General features: G+C 35.9%; 1 pseudogene; it reads right to left on the reverse strand.

Moving 5' to 3' along the window:
• Positions 1-20: 20 nt before the first annotated feature.
• On the reverse strand, positions 21-20,434 carry LOC108992599 (annotated as a pseudogene).

Consider the following 20,434-nt stretch of genomic DNA (forward strand, 5'->3'; position numbering starts at 1 on the left):
GAACAAAGGCAATATACAAAATTTAAAAGGTACGTTTAGAAAGAGCAGTATTTCTTCCAAAAGGTTCTTAGCTAGGTTATTGCCTAGAACCTCAAATTTGGTTCGTTCAATCTTATTTAGTTATTGACTAAGCTGGTGGTTGCCATCAAGCACAACATTGAGGAATTCTTCCATCGCGGCTTTCCTAGGTAGAACCTCTGCTGGATTCGTCGGAAGGATTCAAGAGCCACCTATTCATGCGTTCAGATGCTTTCTTAAACTGTATGAAAGGGGATTAATTAGGACAAGCATTGAAGTGAATCATCATTTCATTGATATTTGTATAACTAGAAACCAACACTGCCCGATTTTGAACCAAGCAAAATTCAAAATCATTTGATTTACCTGTTCATTCCAATATGTCTTGAAGGTAATGTAGCCAAGCACGAGCGACTGTGCCACGACCGCGACGCCAATGTTCATTCGGATCCATATTCCCTGGAATTGTTTTTTAAAGAAAATTGAGAACTAGGGCATATATTCCTCCATGGATATATTGAAAATGGCACTGAATATTGCCGTAGTCCTATGAAGGGTATACTGAACTAGGATTTCCTTGCATGTGCATCCAATGTCCACACAAAAGCATCTATTTTCTCATGAAACAGTTATGGTCTATGCTGAGGTAAAATATGAGATAAAAAGGCATTGAAGGAAACAAGCTTAATTTTCATTAAAAAAAAATAAAAAATAGCTTATGTAAATTTTTGATTGATAAATGAATCTAATATTCAAGTTTTAAAGAAAAAAAGCTCACTTTTATTCCTAGATGGACCAAATATCCAAGAAAGACTCCTGCTGGCACCCCAATGAGAAAGTAACAACCTATGTTAACATATGCAACTACACTTCGCTGACCAGCACCAACAGCTATGCCTGCAAAACAGAAGTTATTGAGTGTGACCTTTTACCACAATCAGATTACAAAATAGATACATGCCTGAGAGCACTGGCTGTATACTATTGACTAAGACAGAGATACTGAGTAGGATTGATAAATCTGAAACAGATTCTGCAACGTCTTCGTCACTTGTGAACATATAAGCGATTTTATGACCCAACACTAAACATAGAATCCATGTGAATACTCCAAGACATATAGAAGTATTTTTTTTTTTTATAGAAGAGTCGGAAGCCACCTGTCCATTAGCGACCCCGTCCCAATTTTATTAATAAACCTCACTTATAGTGGAGGAAAACCGTGGTAACAAAAATGACACTCGGGAATTACAAACCATCCCTTATATCTAAACCAAAACCCAAACCCAAACTTACAAAACCACCTAAAGTAGCAGACCCCTCCTAACCTTACCAAAACCTGATACTCAAAAAAAATAAATAATAAAAAAAAAAACCTGCCTATAAATGCAAAAAAAAAAGAAGATACAAACCCGAACCACTCCTCCACGAAACATAAATCTGCACGAAACCAGCAACAGAACCGGCAACACGCACCAGTTAAGCTCATCTATTTCTTCCGCCTAATTGAAGGGAGACCCCATTTATCAACTCTAATCAAACCCCGTAACAGAGGAGAAACCTCACCCATACCTTGCCATTCCGCATCACCATCACTTGCCCCCCTTCTAGCTAACCAATCCGCAACCGCATTGCCTTCCCTATGAATGTGCATAAACCGTATATCCATATTAATGAGCTAGAGTTGCAATTCCTCCCAAAAATTCTCCAAATACCAGCTACCGCATCTGTTATTATCTAACCATGCCAGAATCACTTTAGAATCCATTTCAATATCTACTGCACTGAAATTCATTTTCTTACAATGTTTAACACCCTCCACTAGCGCTTGTAACTCTGCATAAGTGCTGTTACCATACCCGAGATTCTTTGAAAAAGCTAACAACAACCTTCCATGCATATCCCGAATCACACCTCCTGCCCCTGACACACCTGGATTCCCTAGACTGCTTCCATCCGTGTTTAAACTTCACACGACCATGTGCCGGCTTAGACCATGCTATATAATTAATCTGTTGTTGCTTGATTGGAACTTTCTGTATATTGAAACAATCAAGAATGTAAAAGTCAGTCTGAGTGAACTTCTTAGGCTTTGAAAACCCTTGACAGATAACACCCACCCACTGTTTGATAGATTGCCACACAACTTGACCAGATTCAATCTTCCCTTCCATACGGGCCTTGCATCTCCTAGTCCATAGCCTCCACGAAATAACTGTAGGTAATACACCCAAAATGACACCTGTTTGAGAGGCATCTGAAGCTCTCCGAAACCAACTAAGGCAGGTTTCATACCAGTTTCTGCCAATTGGTAGACCAAGCATAACTCCAATTTTTTTCCAGACTTCAGCAGCCACTTCACTATCAAATAAAACATGGTTTAAGTCTTCATATTTTCCTTGAATACAGCAATTGCATCTCGAGACTAAAGGGATGCCAATTCTCCGAATTTTATCATCCACTGCTAAAGCTCCATGCCATGCCTTCCACATTAGTACAGAAATTTTTTTTGGAAGTATACTATTCCAAATCCATTTATGCCCCCCAAAATTCTGTCCTCTAACACGAACACATTCCCAAGCTAATTTTGTTGAAAACTTACCACTCTCACTAGTAGTCCAGATTAACAAATCACTTCCTTCCTTACAATTAGCAATAACCTCTAGAACCCTCTCTGCATTCTCAGTCCCCACAAGCCTCTCTAACCGAGCCATATCCCATCCTCTAATCCAAGTGACAATCTTTAATCTTCAAAAGAGGCTGCTCACTCACAAAAAAATTATCTGCTAGAGTCCCCTGCTCCAGCCATTTATCATACCAAAAGAAAACATTACCTTCTCAAATTTTCCATTTAGAATTGTTCAAAACTGTGGGGATACTTCTAACAATCATCCTCCAAAAACTTGTACCCTTTTGAGAATCCAGCAGCACCAAAGGTTTATTCCCCACATATTTCGAACGAAAAAAATTTGTCCAAAGAGAATCTTCATGCATCAATTTCCAAGCAAGTTTTAAATGAAGAGCCTTTTGCATATCATCAAACGATCTAATACCCAATCCTCCTTCTTCTATTGGCTTACAAATATTCCTCCAAGTAACCCATTTTTTCTTACCCTTTCCATCCCTTTCTCCCCCAAAAAAAGAGCTCATTAACCGATTTAATGAAGAAATAATTAACTTTGGAACTTGTAAAACTGCTAATTGATGTAACGCCATACTAGCCAGAACATGCCTCAATAGAATCACTCTGCCCCCCGCTGATAGTAATTTCATTTTCCAACCACTAATTTTTCTTTTAACCTTGTTCTCCAACTCTTCCAAATCACCAATTTTCATTCTTCCCGAAACAATAGGCACCCCCAAATATTTAAATGGAAACTTACCTTCCGAAAACCCCGTCAATCTTTTGAGATTCCTTTTTCTATCCATCGGAAGTTTTTTTGAGAAATACATAGCAGTTTTCTCTTTATTAATCAATTGACCAGACCACTTCTCATATGTTTTCAAAATATTAAGAAGACACCGAATTGATCGACAGCCACCAGTAGTGAAAATGACCACATCATCCGCATACATTAGATGAGATACTAAAATCATACCTCTAGGTTGAGAGAAATGTCCAAAACTTTTTTCTGCCACCTTTTGTTTTATTAGTCGAGAAAGGACCTCCTGTAATATAATAAACAAATAAGGCGACAAAGGATCGCCTTGCCTCAATCCTCTACCACCTTTAAAAAAACCTTTCATTGTACCATTCATTAATATCGAGTACCAAGGCGTAGTAATACACTCCCTAATTAATCCACAAACTGCAGGAGAAAAACCAAAAGATTGGAGCACCTTCAAGAGAAACTCCCACTCAACACGATCATATGCCTTGGCCATATCAATCTTCAATACCACATTTCCCCCATGAATTTTTTTATTAATAGAATGGACCATTTCTTGAGTTAGACTAATGTTTTCAAATATACTTCTTCCAGGAATAAACGCACCTTGCTCAACGGAAATAATTTTTGGAAGCAAAATAGCCAAACGGTTTACAATCACCTTTGAGCAAATTTTATAAAACACCGAACAAAAACTTATTGGTCTAAATTTATCAAACCCTGTCGGCTTATCCATCTTAGGGATTAAGACCACATATGAAGATGTATAAAATCTCGACCATTTACCTCCTCTAAAAAATTCTTCCACCGCTTCCATTATATCCACCTTAATAATATCCCAGACACTCTTAAAAAAACCCGATCCAAAACCATCCGGCCCTGGCGCACTATTAGAAGGAATGGAGTCCAAAGCATTTTTCACTTCATTAATCAAAGGAACTGCACCAATAGCCTCATTTTCCTCCAATGATATAATAGACGATATAATATGAGACAAATCCGGTAGACTATCTTGACTTTCTGTTTGTAAAAAATTTGAGAAATAATTGACTGCACTTAAATGGATCTCCTCAGGAGATCTCAAATAAGTTCCATCTTGAAGCCTCATTTCCATGACTCTGTTTTTCCTTTTATAAGATAAATACGCATGAAAGAAAGATGAATTTTGATCCCCTTCCGCATGCCATTTAATTTTAGCCATTTGAGCTAATCTAATTTCTTCCCGACTGCGCCAACTAGCTAATTCCATATTTTTACTCACCAGTTCCTGTTCGATCCCCAGGTCCCAATGCTGTTGAAGCTCAGATTCTAATTCCTCAATTTTGGTTTCTAACCCTTGAATATGAACTTCGATTCTGCCAAAGATACACTTATTCCATTCACGTAAAGCACCTCTTAATTTTTTAAGCTTAAAAGCCAACTTCAGAAGTCCCATTCCACCCACTCCCTCTTTCCAAATTCTTCCCACAAACTGATGAAAATCTGGATGCTCAATCCACATTTGTTGAAACCGAAATGGAGAAGGTCCATACAAAAAAAGATCAGACTGAAATTGAATAAGCATAGGCGAATGATCTGATGTTGATCTCGATAAATAGCAATTATTCACATTTGGGAATCTGGTCAAGCAACTAGCATTTAATAACCCTCTATCCAATTTTGCCCAACTACGTGATAACCCTCTTTGGCCATTACACCAAGAAAACCTTCTTCCCGATGATTTCATGTCCATTAAACCACAATTATTTATCCAATTATTAAAATCCTCCATTGCCATTCTCGGTCGTGGTCTACCACCTCGACGTTCTGAATCTTCCCTTATAATATTAAAATCCCCTACAACAATACAAGGTTCATTTCCTATTATTTCACCATTAAGGGACTCCCACACTTCTCTCCTATCAACCATATTACATTTGGCATAAACGAAGCAGCACATGACAATATTATCTCCAACCCCAACACGAATTAAAATATATTGTTCTTTACAAAGAATTGGCTGAACTGAAATATCATCTTGCCAAAGCACCCAAATCTTACCAGACTCCCCATCATTAGTAATAAACTTATCCATATGTAGAAATCGTATGACATCCTGCACGTTATCCGATGAAGCAAAAGGTTCCATTAAAGCAACAATTTTCGGTTTTAATTTCCTAACCAAAATTTTTAATCGACCTCTAGAAGTACCAAACCCTCTAATATTCCATGATAAAATAGGGCCAATCATAAGGAAAATTTATTAGGCCGAGAACTCACCCGATTCGAACTCCTAACTTTTTGAAAGATTTTCCTAGCTCCTTTTCGCTTAACATCCGCACCCTCATTATCCGAAGCATAGTCTTTTTGTTTAGAGAAATGTTCCACATTTAACTCCGTATCTGGTTCAGAGACCGTATCCTCCATACATTCAGGATTCTCCTCTGGTATTCTTTCTAGCTCCGAGTCTGAAACTATCTGCTCTACTCCCTTTTCAAAATTCAAATTACTCTCCAAATTTTCATTATCGACAACCCCAGCAAACCTCTCTTCCGGCAACCCCTCCCCTGCCAAATTCACCATATCATTCATTTGCATGCCCTCTATTACTTCGTCTTCTATCTCCTCTACATGATATTCCTTACCAGATAATACATTTTCTTCAATCAACCTAACATCCATTTCTTGTCCCTCCAAATTATCCAGAGATTCCCCCTCCTTTTCACCTAGGTCCTGTTGTTGATCTTGTGCACCACAATCCCATTGTTGATCCTGAGACAAAACTATTTTTTTTTTCGAAAATCCTTGTTCCATTCCTACATCCATCATCATTACTCCCTTGCCTTTATCCAACTCGACATTTGTTACCGCTTGTTGCTCTGTTTTTTCAGTATCTTTTACCTTCTTTGGTATCCAAATCTTTTCTCCATCTTTCCGATTATTCAAATTACAGGTACGAGCATTATGCCCTTGAACTTTACAATTAGTACAGAATGCTGGAAGCATCTCATAAAGAATTTCCTGCTTACGTCCCGACCCTGGCATCCCAATCCAAAAATAAGAAATTGGTTCTTTTGATGCATCCATCTCCAAGCATAAACGTGCTCCATCTGTGCGAGTTGCACATTTTGTTGGATTATCTCTTCTAATGTATCTACCAATCGGAGTAGTGAAAATCTTTAGAAAAGATTCATGATAAAAATTTGGTGGAAGACCTGGCAGCACTATTCAAACTGGGACCAACGACAGTTCCTCATCTTCATTGAAATTTGGTTTCCAATGAAAAACTCAATACTGAACCCCATTCACGTCACAAGATTCACGAGAAATTGCTTTCAAGAAGTCTTACTCATTTGTGATTCGAATGAAAACATTTCTTGGTCTCCGCATAGCTGTAACCATCGGCATGCAAGATAATCCCCAGCGGAGATGTATAAACGACCTAATCACATCCAACGAGGGTCTCTGTCTTAGAAACTTCAACACAATAGAGAAACGAAAAGGTTCTGCAGATCGAGCAATCTCCTCCTTAGTGAACTGAAAAACATATTTCTCCATCCACGTACTTTGGCCCACGATGAGGCGCCGATAATTCTGGAAGTGGTTGCGGAACCACAGAGACCAGTTCTGCAAAGGAACGTCGACTTGCCTTGACAATCTTGGCCGCCATGGCCCCCTACGGGAGGACCCGAGGCCAAATTCTAGTTCAACTTCTCAAATTCTTGGAGCTTTCTTGGTACAATCTTGCAGCTTCAGCACCTCCTCTTCCTAATTCATTTGAAACCCGAACACTATGCAAAGGAGATTATGAGAATAAGTTTATATACACCAATCATCGAACAAGGAATATGGGTAATAAAAATAAATACCTCGCAACAGTTAGGAAGACAAAGAAGACCATAAATTCCCAAGCAATGATATTGAGGCTGGCAAGGTCAGATCAACTTGGGAGATTTTAGACCAAAATCCAATAAGAAAAATAAATAAGAATGATGTAGTCTTACCAGATTGAAAAGGCAGATATTGCAACCGTAGAGTTCTTCATGTATGCGGCGAATAAGACTAAAACAGCATTGTTCCACAGCTCTAAGCTATTGGGAGTCAATGATCAGAAGAGCAGTAGTGTGATGGAATTATAGGAGTATTTAGACAAGAATGAGACAGGTCTTATTAGAGTAATGGGCTCCTCTTAGAATTAGACTTTCCCCTGGCAAAGTAATGCCATTGTCACAATTAACTCAGGATTTCCTTACTGTCACTGGCACAATGATTTCAATAATTTCATTAGTTACAACATATGGTGCAATTTTACAACTGATCCACCATCAACATGCCTTCATCATTGGCTGATGTCTGTAGTATCTCCAAAAACCAGCTTGTCTACAGCCCAATTTTTGCTTGTTCTTTCCGCAACAATCTTGAATCAGAAAGCTTATCTTCATAATCACAAACGTTCATCATTCAAATCTTTATAATCTAAATGAACTTAATATGTCTACACACACACACACACAAATAAATCTAGCTGCTTTTAGTAACTAGATTATTATATCAACAATAAAGGCTAGCTAGAAACTAATTTGGTGAATGAAATGAACTTACCAAAGCATCACGCCTGAGGATATTGAGAGCTTCACTACAGGTAATAAATCACGGAAGGCAGCTGATGTGAAACCTCTCCATGTGTTGGAACACCAACCTCCGAAGACATACACGAACAATCCGATCAACACTAACGAATAAGATATAATCGTGGCACCCATTGCACCAGGAATTCCAAAGTGTAGTTTTCTCATAAAAATCCATGACAAGAGAACATGAAGTGCAAATAAGGGTGTGCATCCGGACTGGATTTTTTTCCGGTCCGGTTAAAAATCCGGAAATCTGGATGATCCGGGCGGATACAAAATAATTATATCCGCTCGGATCGGTTACAGATCCAGTATTTAACCGGTGTTATCCGAACTAGCTTTAACAAAACTTAAAAGGATAGAGCATTGGTCATTTTCCCCCTTCCCCAAAAGTTAAAAGCTATAACCCGTAGGTTTCTCCTTCCCAAAGCAAAAGGTTATAGCCTGTAGGTTTCTCCTTCCCAAATTAAAAGGTCAAAAAGTAAAACTCACATTTTCAAATTTCATTTCCTCTCGGTGCCGTCTCACTTCTCGATTTCCTCTCTTTCTCTCTCTCTCTCCCATCGACGAAACCCAAGCATCTTTCATCAAATCCATCGTTGCCAATGACTAGTAGTGGCCGTCGTCTGTTAACGTCACTTTCTTCTCTCCACTTGGTAGCTTCCTCTCTCTCTCTCTCTCTCTCTCTCTAAGTTTGCAGATCTAAGTTTGTGTTTGTAGTTCTGAGGTTCTGTGTTTGTAGATCTACTTTTTGGGTTTCTTTATTTTTAAAATCTTCCAGCAAAAATGTATTTGTAGATCTACATGCTCGCAACACTTTGAATTTTGTAAAACTGTGTGCTTTTTTTCTTCTGAAAAATAATATATAGATGCTTTCTCAGTTTGTATAGATCTAAGTTTCTGTGTTTGTAGATTTGGGTTTTTGTGCATGTAGATTTGAGTTTTTGTTGGTATGGTACCCGTCTTTATTCAATCTCAAATCTGTCGGCTTATCTATGTTTTTCTTTTTTTTTTTTTCCCCTTCCTTTGGGTTTAGATCTGTAATTGTGTTTGTTGTCTTCTATATTCCTCAATAATCTTTTTGAGTTCGAAATGTGAATATGGGTTTTTATGTTTGTGTTTAAATCTAAATACAATTTGCCCAAATCTAAGTTCTTGTTTTTAAGTTTGCTCAGATCTGGAATTTTGTGTTTTTGTGTGAATGAACTATATATATGGTTTTGACCGAAAGAGGGCATAAAATTTTTACCCTAGCAGCTTGATGTCAGAAAATGGTCATGACCCAATTCTGTGGAAGGGATGCTATGTCCATGAGCTTGTATTTGAATAATGTTTTGTTTGAATAAGATCTAGAACGTATTTAAAATTCTTTGTTCTTTAAATGTTTCTTGTTGTATTTTTGTTTAATGAGCAGTATATATATCTAGCTTGTTGCTGAGAGTTTTAGTAGTTTTGTCAAGCTACTAAAACATATGTTCTATTAATATATGTGCCAAAGTGCTTTATCTTTGGTAGATTAAAAAGGATAGAATAGCCAAGTTTATTGTGCTATAACTGTTTCCCCAGTTCTCTATCTCCACAACTAGGTCAAGCATTTGTTTCTAAATTTGTTTTTAGTACTTTATCTTTATCGATTTTTAATACTTTATCATTTACTAAATATGTTTTCAGAATAGTTTTGGCACCTTTGACCAATTTGGATGGACAATGAAAAATATGAGTAGCTGCAACAATATGACTCTTTGGAAATATTAAGAGATAGAAATATTTCTATCTTTGCTTATTTTGGAGGCAGATAGTCATAGCATTGAGTGTTACATTTGAATATGTTGTGATGTATTATTATTTATTTTGTTTGTAAATTGATGTTTTGCATTGTGATGTAAACAACAATGTAATATGCAGTGTATTGTGTGTGTTGATGTTTATCACTAATTAGTTTGTTTTATAAAAATTTGAATGGTCAATGAAAAGTTTAAAATGCCTATAAAGATATTCATTATATAAAAAATGCCTATAAAAAATAAAAAACATAATGGCCTACTAAAAAAAGCCCTTTAAAAAGTGTTAAAAAGAATTTTTCTTTTGAAAAAAAGATGCTTTAAAGTGTTTAAAAGAGTTTTTGTTTTTTTAAAAAAGAAATCCTTCAAAAAGTGCTAATAGAAATTTTTTTTAGAAAGTGAAAAAAAAAAACCGTTTAAAAAGTGTTAAAAAAATAATTTAGAAACAAAAAATAGTATTAAACTGGATATCCGGTTACAATCTATATATCCGGGTCCAAATCCGATACCCGCCCATGTTTTAGCAAGATTTAGCGGATATCCGCCCGGTTTTAAAAAGTCGGATTCGGATGTTCCAGAATATCCGAATCCAGATCCGGATGCACAGCCCTAAGTGCAAATGTGAGAGCAGATAGCCACCCGACAACTGTGTTTTTGAGCTGTGTCTACAAATACTTTTGGATACTAAAGGTGAAGGGAAAGTAGTAGAGAACTGGAATGAACCACAGAGAAATGTATCCAGCAACTTCTGCTACATCTTCATTCTCTCCAAGTAGCTTGAAAATTGGTGTTGAGAAGATGAAAATAGGGACCAATATTGTTGCAGAAGTAATATTAATGACACATGACCTTTGCAAATAGATTCCCATCATGTGATATTGCCTTGCTCCAAACGCTTGCCCACACAGAGTCTCAGTTGCACTTGACATTCCCACCTACCCCATCAAAATTATATTGAAGATAATTAGAAGTATTAGAGCTTGATATAATCATGCTTACATAACCCATGTCCCAGAGCTGCATGTTTAAGTTGAAGTTTGTTCCATGTTCTTGTTGTCTTGAAAAATAACTCTTTTGGCTCATAATTCCTCGTTAAAACTCCCATCTACCTACTCCACACCTTCTTTGTTAGAAATTCAGTCATTGCACAATAGGTTATTTCTATATACTAAAAAAGCATAGGTAATGAATCTTATTTTAGAAAAGCACATGGAGTGTTTGATAATAAAAAATAAATAAAAAAATACAAATTCCTTAACCTCTACAAAAACTAACTCACTACATAAAACTTATACTTTGCACTGTCATTAACTCAACTGACTGCTAATATGGATAAAATAATAAACAACATGGCACAGTCCTGAAAGCTGAATAACAATGGACCGAGGATGCAAATTATCGGATTTTAGTAATTAATTTGATTGCACAATGCGTCAGTTTTCATTAGTAGTTTGTGATGCAAAGTGAAAAACCCTACCCTAGCTCTGATAATTTGAAGATATAAAAAGTATTTATTCCCATAATTCGCATATTATATATTGATCTAAGACAACATTATATGAACATGCAGAGTACTTATGCTCTAAATATATGCGTGTATATATTAAAATGTTATTTCTGTGTCATATGTCATATTCTGATTGTTGATACATGACAATTGTTCTATTAATATATATAAAAAGCTTGAATGGAGGGAGTTAAGTTCAACAAACTTCAAATCCAAAGATTTAATTGTTAAAATTGAAAACTTACGAAGTTTTTGTGCAAATATATGAAAATCTAGTGATTGATGCAGTCAAAAAAAAAAAAAAAAAGGAAGAGAGAGAGAGAGAGAGATTGTTACCAATATCCCATTTGCAAATCTCACAGTAATGATTTGTACGAGTGCATAAGCTGCAAGCTCAACTTCACCAAGATGGCCTATAAATGCCTGTGTCACCACAAACGTTCCGAATTGAGTTACCCTAGCTAGCATGGAAGGAAATGCTATCTTCCATATTCTTCTCGTTTCCACCCAAATTCTCCATGCCAGATTGCTATTATCTTTTGGTTCTGATCCAAGTAATCTCTCATCCATCTTCTAATTGTTATAATACTGTAAAAATGAAATAGTACATAACCGAAATTATATGAATCAGGATAAAGTTGATCAATTCATCATCGTCCATCACACCAACTCAAATTGATTGAATTGTCATCACATGTTAGTGTGTTTAAATAGAAGAGAGAGAGAGAAAAAAAAAGAGACAAATCACATGTTACTGTGTGATGTGGAGATGATAAAAGATATATATCAAGTGAAATATTTTCAAGCAATAAAATACTTATAAACTAGGTGTTGCTTCGATTCCCAAGCACAACTTGGTTTTTGCAACCAACCGCCTAGGTTGCAATTTAGGATGAGTTTTGTTACTTATCATCTCTACACACTACACTTATTTTTATTTTTCTTAGTTTTGTTTATTTTTTTTTATCATTCCTAAATTAATTGATTTTTTCTACTCATCATTCATACACCACACATTTAGTAAGAGAAAAAAAAAATTATGTATGATATGTAGTGTGAAGATGAATAGTAGAAATTTTAATTTAAGACATACCTCCTTGCCGGTACAATGTGCCTGGCTGTGCAACTAAGGTGGTCATGTTTTGCACAGTCAATATTTTAAAATTCAATAATTGGATATTTTATTTTTAAAAATATTTAATTTATTTTTTAAATAAATTTAATTTTTTCTTGATATTTTTTAACCACATGACATGACGTCAGGTCAGGTTAGGTTAACAAAAATAGAAAATGTTACAAGATTTAAATTGGAAAAATTATAAACATCATGAGTACCAAAACCACGAAAGTAAATATTTTTAGGTTATGTTTGGCTGTGGAATCAAACTCAATTAATCTCAAATTAATTATTAGTAGAATTAATTATTTTTTAAATTTTTCATAAAAAAGTTAAATGACTATCTTAACATATTTTATACATTTCAACTTAAAAGATTAAATCTATCTCAATTTAAAAAAGTTAAATCTATCTTAATATAATTTATAAAATATTATTATTTACAATTCAACTCAACGTTTAAATGAAGTTTTGGAGACTAAAACGTTAATGATGTAAAACTCAAAGACAGTATCATTACGTAGTTATTCGTTAAAAAGAAAAGGAAAAAAAAAAAAATGTTGCATCTCGCTGTACAGCTAGGGTTTAGAATAAGCAAGTAAATAAGATACTGATGCAGGAGATAAATAATAATTTGCTTTATTCTTTTATCTGCTTTATTATTCGCTTTATTCTTCCAAAGGCCTACTTTTGTTTTTTGTTCGAATCATTAATGGAATCTGGCACTGGCTGTTCTTTGAGGCATGCAGCAGAATAATTAGAAAACAGGAATTATATTATTGGCACCAACTTGGTCCTAATATGTGGTTAGAAACATTTTAGGATTTTTTAGAAGAAAATTCAGATACTACATAAACAGTACCAAAACAAATTTTAATCTATCACATGAAACTTTGATCAAATCATTTATCTCAATTTTCATGAAAAACTTTGTCAATTGAAATACATTTTCCACGCATCCCAATAATTCAAAAAAAAAAAAAATGTATAACTGTGTTTGGGTTTGTTAATTTTCTTCCTCTAAATTCTAATTAGTTTTAGGGGTTTATAATATTTTCATGTTTTAGGACTGCAGATGACTGGATCGAGACCCTTGACAGGATAGTTGGGAATAAACTAAACTGAAATATTCTACATTCATAGCGCGCAGATAAGAATAAACAACCATAATAATAAAGACATCCTTGTATTCATATGCATACTAAAGTTTCTATACTCTATCCCAAGTCCTATGCATAATCACCTTGTGTTTACAGAACTAGCTACCATCTTCCAGGAACCACTAGTTTTTTCTTTTTGTTTTTTATGAGATGGAAGACAAAAAAGAATGCAAGCAGGGGTATTTTTCCAAAAAATATTATACATTATACTCTCATTCTACTCATGTATTGAAGTGACGAAGCTTGTCAATAATCTAAAAAACAAGAAAACACCGAGACATGATGTATAAACTCCAATCATGTCCTGTATATGTACAGCATACATCATCTTCAGGTACTGTTATGTTGTTGTGACACTATTTGGCCTGAATTATTAATTAGAATAAAAAGGTAACGATCATCGATTATCTTCTTAAAATCATTGTGTTTACGTATTTTGGGTTTTGACTTTTGTCAAGAAAAGCGAGGCTAATGAGGTGTTGGGATATGAAAAGACCTGTTGACTGCAACATTACTAATTAATTTTCTTTCTAATGGCGTATGATATTATGTGTCATATTGTGCAAAAACATGTATATATATGGTGGAAGTTGAATTCCCACATATAACACCAAATCTAAATAGGAATGGTTGAGTTTAAAGTATGGATAAACTTTTCTTGGTCTTATATATGCATAATACTTCTCTGAGAGACTTGGACTAATGGGTCAACTTAGGTGTTCTTCTACTCCAACAATGGCTTCCCACTTCACGCACCAAGCTCAGAGAGAGAGAGAGAGAGAGGGGGGGGGGGGGGGGGGGGCTGGAGAACATAGATTCTATACATATTAAAGGGAGAGATTGTGTGTGAGAGTCTTCAAAAAGCTTTCTCCTCATCGCTTTTCCATCAAATAGATATGCCATGTGTGGAGGGAAAAATTAGTTGGTTGACATATTCTTGTGAAAACCTGTGTAAAATTATATTGTAACAAGTGTTGAAGCGGTGTAATATGAAAATGATTGAAGTATGCTCAACACGGCTCAACTGGCGCTCGACTAGCGCTCGAGGGAAACTTTCTATAGAGGTTCACTCGATGTGCGCTCGAGCGAAACCTTCTATAGAGGTTCACTCGATGTGCGCTCGAGCGAAACCTTCTAGAGAGGTTCGCTCGATGTGCGCTCGAGCGAAACCTTCTAGAGAGGTTCGCTCGATATGCGCTCGAGCAGTTTCTAAAATACAACGTGTGCTCAACTTGCGCTCGACACTTCGCTCGAGCCAATGTTTAAGACAACTTAAACTTCAGGGTTTTGAGCATCGTGATCAACGGGGACTATATAGAAGAGCTTATTTCTATTCTTTGGTGTGGAGAAACAGAGTAAAAACCCTAGTTGCTTCCAAGAGCCATTGAGAGAAACTTTTCCCACATTTTTGAATCTCTCTTGGACAAATATATCTCTACCACACCACACTCAAGATCAAACTTTATTTGAGTCCATTGGTTGGAAATGTTTAAGCTAGTTCCACTTTGAATTCTACAATTCTAAGGATATGAATGACTTTAGAATATGAAAAATATGATATCCATTAATTTTGGTTGAATTTGAGGTTTGTTTGCAAATAGTGAAAAATTAAGGTCTTAGTGGCAATTTTTGAGAGTTTATGGGTATTTTTGTAAATACCCATTTTTGAAACCCGTTGATTATGAATGTCTTCCGTAGTAGTACAAATCCTACCTTAGTACGAATTTGATTTCAACCGCTACGATATTTCCAAACTCGGAATGTTTGTAAGTTAGTTTCTAACTTACTCTTAGATAATTTATTTATGATTTTTGTGTAAATGCCACATTGATATTAAATGCCATTTTGAGCATGAAATATCATATGATACATCACTGAGCATTTGATTACTTATTTACATGACATGTGATATTTTCACATTTTTTAGCATATCACATATAAATGCCATTTTTTCACGAAACTTAATATATACGCACATGTCATGAAATACATTTTGTTCAAGTATTGCATGAAAATAATTTTTTCACGAACCCAAAGGATAGAATGAGGAATTATTCTAGTGAAACTCCTTTATTTACTCTGGAGTGTTTAAGAACAGAATAGTAACCTCTGTGTTGAAGAAGAACAGTTAACGGGCTTCAAATGAGTTCTTTTTAAAGATTGTTGGAGCGAAGTCAAATGTTATGACACCTAATGCTGGTAGGTGTACATGTTATGATATTATGATGTTATGTTATATTATCAATGCATTGAGAACGATGTCTGCAAACAAAGACATAGTGTTAACATGAGTTGTGCTATGGTCACTGGTAGGTGCTCACGGTGCATATGGGGAACTGTGTTGCTACCATATGTATGTTAATGATAGCTTTAATAACGATGAAATGTAATGATTTTTTAAAGCAATGAGTTATGAAATGTTCTCTTTCGAAATGTCATGCTTTTGAAATGAAAATGTTCTCTGAAAGAGAAAGTGCATCAAATTTTTTCTAAAAATGTTAAGACAAATACAGATATGCATGTAACGATTGATTTAGCTTTGGATACTCTTTATGTTTAACTACACTAAGTTATGCTACAATTTGGCTTTGAACTTATGATGGTCGTTAATGCATTGTGATTGATATGAACCCGCGGGAAAAGAATCACTTGAACCCACAATCAATTTGAAAACTCCCCAAGAAAGTCAAAATCAAGTCAATGGATGGAGAACCTAGACCCAATGAGAACTCGTTTCAAGAACCTAGATTATATTAAAATCTAGACCCGTTGAATAACCCGTCTCAAGAACCCAAATTACAAAGGAGGAACACCACAAAGGTTGTGATTTACCTTTGATAAGTTCAAAAGTTCAATTAAGAACAAGAGGAGATAAACTCAACTCACAATGAATAAATTCATCAAATTTCATAAACTTCATAAACTTCTGAAAATGAGGCTACAAAGAGTATTTAAACCAAAACCTAATTAAAACCCTAGATAAAATAAAACCCCATCTTCCAAAAATACCCCTGAGTGAACAGTACCACGGCTACAGTACGGCACTACAGTAACTCGGCTACAGTAACCCTAACCCTAGTTTAATAAAATAATAACTTTCCCAACATGCCCTTGCATAGGCATAAACCCAATTATTCTAAGCAAATAAAATAGGTCCTTGAAATTAATTAAATAAGTTGAAAGCCTTCAAGTGTCCAAAGCCTATAAGTCATGTTGTTGCCCTTTCCATAGCTTATGAAATGAATCAAAGCATAATCTTCATCGTTTTAGCCCTTGAACTTGTATTTGGCCCATCTGGAACTTGCAACATATCTTTAAGACTATGCCTACCTTGGTTCCCCCTCTCCTCAAAAGGATTCGACATCGAATCCCCACCTGGATCAAAGGGAAAAATGTTAGTAACATTATCATTAATTTCATATGCATTATCATTAACTTGTTCAAGAATTTGAAAAAATCCATCCAAGCTACTTCTGTTGTCAACAGATAAAGGTATTAAATCTAAATGAGTAAATGGATTAAGTCTATAAACAATTTCAAAAGGAGAATATAAAGTGGTAGTATGCATAATCCTGTTATATGCAAACTCTATAAATCCATCCATAGCTACAAAAATAGAATCTCTACTCCTTTCTTTCCTAGACAACTCCTAAACAAAGTCTATAGATATGTCTACACATGACTCACTAAGAACAGGTAAGGGTGTATACAACCCATGTGGGAAAAGCTTAAATTTGGTCTTTCTGCATGTAATGCACCTGCCAAAAATACGATTGACATCTCTCTTCATCTTAGACCAACATAAATGTTCATGCAAAATGTCTAAAGTTTTCTTGACACCAGAATGACTACTCCAATTATATGCAAACTCATTGAAAGACAAATGATAGTCCCACAAACGTTAATGCAACAAGTCAATATATGACAAATGATACTCCCCACAAATGTTCATGCAACATGTTTAAAATCTTCTTTATACCAAAATAACAATTCCAATTATATGCAAACTCAATGAAACGAAAATGATACTCCCGCAAACGTTCATGCAACAAGTCAATGTATGACAAATGATACTCCCACAAACGTTCCTGAAACACACCTAAAGCTTTTCTTACACTAAAATGATCACTCCAATTATTTGAAAACTCAATCAATGGCAATCAATACTCCCACAAACGTTCATGCAACATGTTAATGATTGACAAATGATACTTCCACAAACGTTTAAGCTACATGTTAATGAATGACAAATAATACTTCCACAAACGTTTGTGTAACACTTCAATGAAAGGCAAATGATACTCCCACAAATGTTCATGCGACACATCAATGAATGAAAAATAATACTTCCACAAACGTCCATGCAACACGTCATCGAATGGCAAATGATATTCCTAAAAATGTTCATGCAACACAACAAAAGTCTTCCTTACACCAAGGTTACCCAACAAACCAACATGTCCATCACACACAAGCAACTTATGCATAAAACTAGTAGGTACACAAAATATATTCTTTCTAAACAAGTACCAATCTAGTTTATAGAACTTACCAAATGATACTTTCTCACATGTTCCATACACACTAGCAAAGTCATCATCATTAGCATGCAATTCCTTATCATATTCAAGTCTCAACAATTTTGCATCTAAAATGAAGACAATGACATACCTTCTTGCTAAAGCATCAACCACAAAATTTTTCATACCTTGTGTGTATTTGAATACATGAGGAAAAGTCTCAATACAATCCTCCCGCTTAGGATGCATTCTAGTCAACAACTTACCTTGTCCCTGTAAGTGTGTCAATGATTCTTGTTTTTCCAAGAAAGGTCGATTAAGAATTGCCGCACCTGGCATAAAATTAATGTAGTGCTCTATCTCCCTAATAGGTGGCAATCCACTAAACACACCACTTGGAAACACGACCTCATATCCCTGCAACAAAGAGACAACAATACTAGGCAAACATACGTCAAGTTCGTTAGGATTAAGACTTGCCTTAGCATAAAAACTCACTTTTCTCTTTGTTTTTCTCTCACTTTCTTCATACTCTCTTTTCTTTCCACTCTCTTTTTCTTTTTCACTCTTTTTTTCCCTTTCACACTCTTTTTTCTTTTCACTCTCTTTTTCTCTGCCTTTCTCCATTTCAGTCTCACTATTTCTTTTCTTCTCAATCTCATCTTCACTATTGCTTTTCAGCTCAATCTCACTTTCACTCTTGCTTGTTTGCTCAATCTCCTTTTCACTTTTTCTTTTTTGATCACTCTCATTTTCACTCTTTCTTTTTTGAGCAACCTCACTTTTCAATTTCAGTTGGTCCTCATAGACCTGGCTTGGAGTTAAAGGAGCAAGCTTAATTGTTTTGCCCTCCTTTTCAAAGCTGTACATGTTCTTGAACCCATCATGTGTCACTCTCCTATCATACTGCCACGGCCTCCCCAACAAAATATGGCCCGCATGCATAGGCACAACATCACAAAGCACCTCATCTTGATACTTCCCAATAGAAAAAGTAACTAACACTTGTTTATCCACCCTAACCTCTCCACAATCATTCAACCACTGCAATTTGTATGGTCTAGAGTGTTTTAAGGTTGGTAAATTCAATTTCTCAACCAAAATAGTGCTAGCCACATCAGTACAACTCCCCCCATCAATGATTATACTACATACCTTATTGTTGACAAGGCATCTAGTATGGAAAATGTTCTCTCTTTGTTGCTCTGCATCATCCACCTTAATGTGTGCATTGAGAGCATGCCTGGCAACAAGAGACTCACCTGTCACAGGGTATACCACTCCATCATCATCACTAGCATCAACCAACTCGGGCACCTCGTCACTATCATCCTCACTCTCAGTCATCACCTCCCCATTGTCAAGCATAATCATCACCCTCCTATTTGGACATTGAGAAGCAATGTGCCCTGAACCCAAACACTTGAAACATTTAATATCTCTATTTCGTGAAGGTTGGGATTCTACCTTGGATTTGTTGCTAGTTCCCTCATCTTTTCCCTTAGGTGGTTCGGTCTTTCTCTTTGCTTCAGCTAGATCATTCCTATCCCATTTTGATTTCCAAGTAGTTCTAGAAACCGGAGTGTACCTTGCTGTCCCTTTTCTCTTTAATTGCCTCTCCACCTTCATAGTCATGTGCACCATGTCCTCTATCTCCACATAATGTTGCAATTCAATTACATTGACTATGTCCCTATTCAAACCACTAAAAAATATAGCCTTGGTGGCCTCTCAGTCCTCCTCTACATTAGCCCGAATCATCGCCACCTCCATCTCCTTATGGTAATCCTCCAAACTCCTAGACCCCTATGTAAGATTTTGTAATTTCTGGTAAATGTCTCTACAGTAATGGTTAGGAACAAATCTCCGCCTCATGAGAGCTTTCAACTCTCCCCATGTCTCTATATGCCTCTCATAATTCTTCCTCCTATTGGTCACTAATTGATCCCACCAAATAATAGCATAATCAGTGAACTCAATTACCACAAACTTCACTTTCTTCTCCTCAGAGTAATTATGGCAATCAAACACTAACTCTATTTTTTTTCTCTCACTCTAGATAAACCTTAGGGTCAGTTCTACCTTGGAAATATGGTATTTTCATTTTGATGGTACCAAGGTCTCTATCTACACCATCCCGACCCCTTAGATTCCCCTCAAGTCCTCTTTCATGCCTAACTCTTCTATTTCTACCCGACCCAATGTCAGATGCTAAGTCTTCCTCATCCTCACCATCTCATTCATTCTCATACTCATTTTCAACTTTATGCTCACGTCGCCTCCTATCCCTCCCACCATATAGATTTCTAATCGTTGCTTCTTGATGATCCAT

This window comes from Juglans regia, chromosome 4 (assembly GCF_001411555.2).
Source record: "Juglans regia cultivar Chandler chromosome 4, Walnut 2.0, whole genome shotgun sequence".
Lineage (NCBI taxonomy): Eukaryota > Viridiplantae > Streptophyta > Magnoliopsida > Fagales > Juglandaceae > Juglans > Juglans regia.